This window comes from Podarcis pityusensis, assembly GCF_964106645.2.
Source record: "Podarcis pityusensis genome assembly, chromosome: 6".
Taxonomy (NCBI): domain Eukaryota; kingdom Metazoa; phylum Chordata; class Lepidosauria; order Squamata; family Lacertidae; genus Podarcis; species Podarcis pityusensis.
In genome coordinates this window covers 91,396,079-91,404,265 of record NC_138030.1, presented here as the reverse complement: position 1 = coordinate 91,404,265, position 8,187 = coordinate 91,396,079, and the positions used below count along the sequence as shown (strand labels likewise).

The 8,187-nt window shown below is 44.9% G+C and overlaps 1 long non-coding RNA gene across 1 annotated transcript; it reads right to left on the bottom strand.

The window, feature by feature from the left end:
- Window positions 1-1,359: 1,359 nt before the first annotated feature.
- On the bottom strand, window positions 1,360-7,564 carry LOC308480662. Its single transcript, XR_013988201.1, has 2 exons — window positions 7,460-7,564; window positions 1,360-1,968 (listed from the first exon to the last, which is right to left on the bottom strand). It is a non-coding gene; the product is annotated as an uncharacterized lncRNA (long non-coding RNA).
- Between the last annotated feature and the right edge of the window lie 623 nt (window positions 7,565-8,187).

The window sequence follows — 8,187 nt, the reverse complement described above, 5'->3', positions numbered from 1 at the left end:
ACAAATGGGTATTGTTGTTGTTGTTGTTGTTTTGGAGGGGGTTGCCAGCGGTGGAGCATATTTTCCCAGCACCCAGGAAGATGGATGCAGATGGCAACGTGAGGAAGACACAGCAGGGCAGTCATGTGCCGGATTTACACATAAGCTAAGCAAGCTATAACTTAGGGCCCTACTCTCTTGGGGGCCCCCAAAAAAAATTAAAGGAAAAAAACCACACCTGGATGTACATTTCCAAAATACAAGATAAAAAAACAAATAAAATAAAACCTACATACAGCAACAGTGTTTTGTGTTTTGTGTTTTGTAGGCTCCTATGATGTAAGTAATGGGCCCCATCCGCTAGCCTGCTCCCTAAAATATTCAACAAAAAACAGTGACAATTTGTTGTTGACAAAGGACAGCTGGACATATAAAGGGCCCCATTACCTGCAGTAGATTAGGGCCTCATCAAACCTAAATCTGGCCCTGGCCCCATAAGTCTGATTCGAAGGGCATGTGCCTGTTGCATCCTCCTCATGTCTGCCATTTAAGAAGTCACAGATTTGAGGGGGGGGAGTGAAAGTGGTGTAAGTGGCTTTCAGAGAAAGAATTGATTATAAATGTGTGGAATTGTAAAAAGGCAGAAAAATATATATAATGGGTATGGGGTTGCTCATGCGTAAGTTGCCGCCTCTCCTGGCTATGTTGCCCTTCAATTCGTGGCTGCCTCAGTCGCTAGCAGAATCCGTCAGTGGGCGTTTCTTAAACCTCTTCCAACATAAAAGTTGTTTGACGCCCAGTCTCCTCCTACTCTCCCTGCGTGGAAGTCTTCTGCGCAGGGAGGGCATGGGTAGCGGAGGACCCGTGCTCTCCCCGCTGGTGTCCAGTGAAGAGTCTTGGAGCCCTCTTGCCGATTCCCCCATCTGCCCCCCTTTATCCCTGGTGTAACGTTGATTTGCTTCCCCCTCTGCTGAACTGCCTCTCTCCCTGCTTGGCCCTTCTCCAGCATCATTTGAGAGCCTTCCCTCCGCCTCAGGCTCCGATGTCAGTTCCCTGACAATATATTTATAAAAAATGAATGTAAAAGCCATGAAAGAATATTGTAAGGTTTGGGGTTCATTATTTTTTAAAAAGCAACTTTCCACCTCTCTAGACGAGAGTTAATGAGAACTTTAATATTGGCGTTTGGAGGGAACACACATTGCTTCTAGTTTTTGAACTCTATTACAATAAATTGACTTTAGTAAGAAATGTCCAGGGGATGTTTCCTTATACCCCATGGGAATATTAACTTTCTACCAAGATCATACTGTTTGTAGTGTTCTTTTAATAAAAAAGTTTTTGAAGGTGAAAAAAAAATGAAATCAAATTTGGATCATGTGAGGATGAAGCACAGCTGCTACTGTCATTGTTTAATTTGCTTTTTCCTGCCTGAGACACATTGACAGAATGAAAAAGGGTTAGGAACGGAATGCAACGTATATTGATCACTGTATACCCAGCTGTGGTATTGGTACAACTAACTTCATTTCCAAAGGCCAAGGAAAGAGAAATCAGTGTCACTGAAGAAGACTGTTACCCTCAAAACCTTTTAGGTCTCTGGAGATGGGAAGGTGATCAAAACCAACAGTGATATAAAAAAATGGCATTCCAGATAAGGGTTTCAAAATGGTGAGAATACATCATCCAATGAGCTCCCCTCAGAGGTTCAGCCTGAAAACCATGAGGGTAAAAAGTGTGCCAGAGAGCCATGGCTTTCTGTTCTGTCTCCACCCCCAACATTTCCATGAACTTCGGCCTCACCTCCTCCTCTCCTCATCTCTGTGTATTTGTGCAAAAGTCTGTGCCAGCAGACTTGCTGAGTTCAAGGAAGCTTCTAAGCATCTTCAGCTGAGCGCATGTAGAAGCTCCCTTCAGAGTGTGTCACTCCATGCAGGAAGATGGCGATGAAGTATGAGCAAAGACTTCAGGGGCAGAGTGGTGTTTAGGCTGAAAGAGAAAAGAAAGGCTACAGACTCTGTGTCTTCCAAAACTAACTTCAATTATGTCATCTTCTTCTTGGTGAACTTAATCGTTGGCCTGTCTGGGGCAAGGGACTCTCCACAAAGAGTGTTACACATTTGACATTATTCTGAATTCCCCTTTCTCCATAGTCATACTTTGCCCCATTAGAAACAATGACCAATCTCTCCTTTGACTCCACCCTCCAGTTATGATGTTTGATGCATGTTTTATGCACAAACATAGGTGTGCTGCAATGAAATATCAATCCACCCCTACTATTCTGGTATTTGTAATTACAGTGGACGTTCGGGTAGTGAACGTGATCCGTAAGGGAGGCACGTTCGCAACCTGCAGCGTTCACAACCTGCAGCGCTGGGTGTGCGCACGCATGGGTCATGATTTGGCACTTCAGGTGCATGCGCAAAGTGTGATTTAGTGCTTCTGTGCACGCACGAGTGCCGAAACCTGGAAGTAACATGTTCCGGTACTTCCAGGTTCGGCGCTGTGCGCAACCCAAAAATGTGCAACCTGAAGCATCTGTAACCCGAGATATGACTGTATAAGGTGCTGCTGAACCTTGACCAGTTTATCTTTTTTGGGAAAACCCATCTCTTTTGAAAGTTCATCGGCAATCAGATTACACTTTTCTAACTCAGCCACAATTGTGAGATAATCAAAACTGAGCTGGGTAGTGTTGCTGAGTAATGAGGAAGCTGGTGTCTTTCCCATAGTTGTAGATTTCTTTAAAACTCTCCACTTTATGTTGCATTTATAGTTTAGGCTATATACATTGTGGCTCTAACACCCCTTGATTTAAGTCTATAATTACACTTCAGTTGTGATTCCACCACACATGGATTCCATTGTCTATTGAGCCAGTTCATGTGTTTGGCACATGCCATAACTGCATTCTACTGAGAACTGAAACACTAGCCAAGAAAATGGAAACGAAAGCATCAAGAAGGAAACAGGAATTTCAATTCACAAACATTTTGCTGTAGACACTCTCCCCAGAGTCTCCTCCTCCACCACCCACACAAAAAAAGAAAGAAAAGCACCAGCAAATGAAGAATGAAACAATAAACACCGTGTCCCATTAGAGTAATTCAAGAGTAAGGGGAAATGAAGCAGTCATCATCATCATTAGTGCACACATCTATGGCTCAGCAATCTGGTTTTTTCCTCGGTGTGAAGGTGTCATAGGAACAGAAGAAGAACCATGCTAGAGTAGACCAAAAGCCCACCTAGTATCACAGCATCACCAGATATCTTATACGAAGCCCACCAGAAGGACCCGAGTGCTGCAACACTCTCCACATTTATGAACCTAAGCTGGTGGCAATCAGAGACATACTGTCTTATCCCTCAGCATGGTATACGACTAGTGTGGGGTTATAACACCCCCCACTTTTAGAAGCCATGTGGAGAGAATTAGCTCCGGGATCTGTAATACCACGGATGTCCTTTTTCCGCACATCCCTTTCCACGTTGCGGGAAAGGGCACATACGCCTAACGCTCTTTTGTTCATTAGGTGTCACGACAAACAGTTCAGGCATCCTTTACATCACTACATATCTGTCTGTCAGTATGTTTTTTATTAAGTTTTTATTTTATTTTTTTTTAAAAAGTTTAAGGTTAAGTCCAGTCAAAGGTGACTATGGGGTGCGACACTCATCTCACTTTCAGGCCAAGGGAGCTGGCATTTGTTCACAGACAATTTTCTGGGTCATGTGGCCAGCATGACTAAACTGCTTCTGGCACAAGAGAACACCGTGATGGAAACCAGAGCACATGGAAATGCCATTTACCTTCCTGCCGCAGTGGTACCTATTTATCTACTTGCACTGGTGTGCTATCGAACTGCTAGGTTGGCAGGAGCTGGGACAGAGCAATGGGAGCTCACTCTGTTGTGGGGATTCAAACTGCTGAACATCTGATTGGCAAGCCCAAGAGGCTCAGTGGTTTAGACCACAGCACCACCCGCATCTCACATTTTTATTATTGATGTTCTGTAATGTGTTTTTAATGTTGTACATAGCCCTGGGATCTTTTGATAAAGGGTGATATATTAATTCAATAAATAATAATAATGAATAATGATTTCCCCTTAAGCCCCCTTCTGGAACAATAGATCCACGCCCCTGGCCTTGGCCTTGGCCTTGGCCATGATCCCATGCCAATTGAAGGGGGAAAAGTCTACACACTGGCAGTTGCTCACAGGTGGGCTTCCAGAAACGATAGGTACAGTTCCCCTCCTTCTCCAGAGGGAATGGCATTAGATTACATGGCTTAGAACAGCAGCCATACAATCTGATCCAGCTGTAGAGACTTTTGCATTGACTATCATGGTGATATTCGTACTCACAGATATGACACTTTGCTCTCACATTTAGTGGATTGGGAGATTCATCAAAGTGCTGCAAGATCTGGTAAAAATATTAACAGGTGGTAAGCTAATTGGGCCCCAACTACACCTTTTGTTCATGTCAGAAAGACACTGATCAGTGTTGCAAACTTCTGTCTAATCAGATATCGCTGTCCGTTAATTTGATACAATGCGGGCACCAAAGAAAATTAAGAGACTTCAAAAAATGGTATCAAAATAAATCTTCCCCTGACAGAATGAGAAAGCAGATGGCTGTGGCTGTAGGGCAAAAATTTCAAAGAGGCAAAGTGGGATTCAATTACAAAACACAAAGTAATGCATGGAATTCTGTGACTTGCGTGGGATTTTAAATAAAATGGCTAAAACTCTGGCTTTTTTTTTTAAAAAAAAAATTCATTTGTTCAAACATAGTAACCACTTTTCAGTTGGAAATGCAAAACCGGTTCACAGCATCAATGAAAACACAAGTCACCAGTAAAGAGGAAATGGGGACAGGAAAGGAGCTGCAGAATAGGAGGGGATGGTGTGTTCATAATGAGACAGGAGGTAAAGATGGTGCAGGGGATGCGGGTGGCGCTGTGGGTTAAACCACTGAGCCTAGGACTTGCCGATCAGAAGTTCGGCGGTTCAAATCCCCGCGACGGGGTGAGCTCCCGTTGCTCGGTCCCTGCTCCTGCCAACCTAGCAGTTCGAAAACACGTCAAAGTGCAAATAGATAAATAGGTACCGCTCTGGCGGGAAGGTAAACAGCATTTCCGTGCGCTGCTCTGGTTCACCAGAAGCAGCTTAGTCATGCTGGCCACATGACCCGGAAGCTGTACGCCGGCTCCCTCGGCCAATAAAGCGAGATGAGCGCCGCAACCCCAGAGTCATCCGCGACTGGACCTAATGGTCGGGGTCCCTTTACTTTTTAATAGCTTCTACTACTCACTTTTGCAATAACAGAAAGGGAAGAGAAGAGGACTTTTGCTGAGCTCTATATAGAGTACCATATATATAGAAAGCGGAGGGAGATTGTCTTGGGTAGATACAAGCCTGTAATACAGAAGGCACCCTTATTGGAAAACTTTGTTATCTCATTTCAATTCATTTCCCCCCTACAGCTGTAATTATGAGCAATGTTAGTTCATTCCATATTCAACAGATCTTCCTCAGAAAGTCGCATTATGCAAAGGAACACTAACAGACTCTTCAACAAACAGCTTTTTCATTAAAGTCTCTGGAGAAGTAGAGAGAACATACACAATCGGCATCTTTCACTGGGGGAAAACATGGCATTGGATCAAATATGCCATTCATAAATGATGGAGATGGGTATACTGATCATCTTTGGAAAGTGAACTGCATACCATGCATGGCTGGTACATTTTAAAGATTAATTGGGAAGTTTAGCACTCTATTTATTTGTCTGTATTTACCTGTTTACTTATTTAAAAGCATTTACATGCTGGCCTTTCCTTGGCCGAAACTCCCAACTCAGAACTCCGAAACCCAGAACAGAACAAAACCATCTCAAACACACAGTAAAATGATATTTAAAACTGGCAGAGCAGAAACAGTACAAAAGAAAGTCTACTTCTTTTTTTAAAAAAATACTTTGTATTAAAAATAAGGAATATTAGTAGCACGTTTCCATGAAGCTCATAGGTCCAAGCCTTCAAGCCTTCTTTATCATAGAAAAATAGAATTGTAGAGTTCCAAGGAACTCAAAGGGTCATCTAGTTGAACCCCTTTCAATTGAGGAATCACAGCAAATTCAAAGTGCCATGTTACAATGTTTGAACTGGTCTTGTTCAGATGTGCTTCCTTATTGCTTGAAGACAGAAGACACAGTAGCTATATGCAATTGTTTAATGAGCGCAGGGAGAGTGGTGGACAAAACGAATTAAACCTAAGGAAGATGGCAGGAATGAGCAATCCCTATCACCTTCCAGCTTGTGGATGATGAACTTCTGAAATGGGGATTCTCCAAGCAGTTGTGTAGGCTCAGTGGGTTGCTGTGGTCTAAACCACTGAGCCTCTTGGGTTTGACAATCAGTAGGTCAGCTGTTCTAATCCCAATGATGGAGTGAGCTCCTGTTGCTCTGTCCCAGCTTCTGCTAACCAAACAGTTCGAAAGCATGCCAGTGGAAGTAGATAAGTAGGTACCACTGTGGCGGGAAGGTAAACAGTGTTTTCATGTGCTCTGGCTTCTGTCATGGTGTTCTGTTGTGCCAGAAGTGGTTTAGTCATGCTCGCCACATGACCCAGAAAGCTGTCTGTGGACAAACATTGACTCCCTCAGACTGAAAGTGAGATGAGCACTGCAACCCCATAGACACTTTTGACTGGATTTAACTGTCCAGGGGTCCTTCACCTTTACCTTTTACTACATGGTTTAGAACCTGAATTGTGCAGGTTTCTGAAACCCTAGGCAGTACAGGCAGGGGCATACAAAGTGGGGGCGGAGGGGGTGGTTTGCCCTGGGTGCCACTCTGGGTGGGGTGTGACAAGATGGCCCCTGCCTCCTCCCAGCTGTAGAGCGGCCAAGGGCATGCACAGTCAGTAAGGGCGCCGCTCACACGGTGTCCGTACGGGCTGCATTTCGCATGGCAACCGTACGGGCTGTCACTTGTGCGCACCATCCATACAGGTGTCCGTATGGGCTGCCTCTCGCACAGCGACTGTACAGGCTGCTGCATGTTCGCACTCTGTATGGGATGCCGCACATGCACACTCCATACGGGATGCCACACATGCGCACTCAGACCAGGATGCCGTATGGGATGCCACACATGCACACTCAGTACAGGATGCCGCTCAGTACAGTACAGCCATCGCAGGCAAGTGGCAGCCTGTACGGACTGCGCATTTGCAGCATCCCATATGGATTGCACATGTGTGGCAGCCCTTATGGTTGTCGCGTGTGCCCACTCTGTACAGGATGCCGCACATGCGCAGTCCGTACGGACGTTGTGTGTGAATCACTGGCAGTTCGCCCCACCCCTCGGCGTCCCGCCACGGGTGCAGGAGAGGGTTCCTCCGCCACCGAGTACAGGAGTAGCTCCACTTCAGAAGTTCGAAGTGGTCAGAGCTTAACACACTCATACCTGTCCTCTCTGGCCACTTGGAACATTTTTGTGTAAGCAGAGGGCTTGAGTGATGGCATGCTTATGTAAAATGAGCCATTCCAAGTGAAGAACCACAGACAGAACCTTTGCAGCACTGCACACCTCCAAGATAATATGTCACAATGGAGACAGTTGCTCATGCATTCAGTCGCAATGGGTACTCTTCACACATGACATTCAACAAATGTACCATCTGAGTAGCCATGGACACAATAGCTGAGCCAGTCAAACAACAAGTGTATACCCTCACACAAACACTGTAGAGAAAGCATGTACCTGTGTTTAGTGTAACATGTGAACAATTAAGCAAATAATCAAGCGACGGGAGCAGAAAGGATTAGTATGTGAATCATATACAGAATTGATAGCTATAGGATTGCTGGGGAGCTCTATTTAGAATAACAGAACTCCAGAGATGGAAGGGACCCTGAGGATTGTCTAGTCTAACCTGCTACAATGCAGGAATATGCAAGTGTCCCATATGGGGATTGAACCTGCAACCTTGGTGCTATCAACACCACGCTCTAACCAACTGAGCTAGAACCCTCCCTTTTGCCAGTTTGGGGAAGTGTGGGTTGGTCTGGATATCTGGAATGGCATTGGAAGATCTGAGCTTTTCCAGAGATTATTAAGGCTTGGTCTACCTGGGCTCCTTGAGAACTCCAAACCTGTTACTCCCCTCCGGGTACAGAATGGACTCTGCTGGT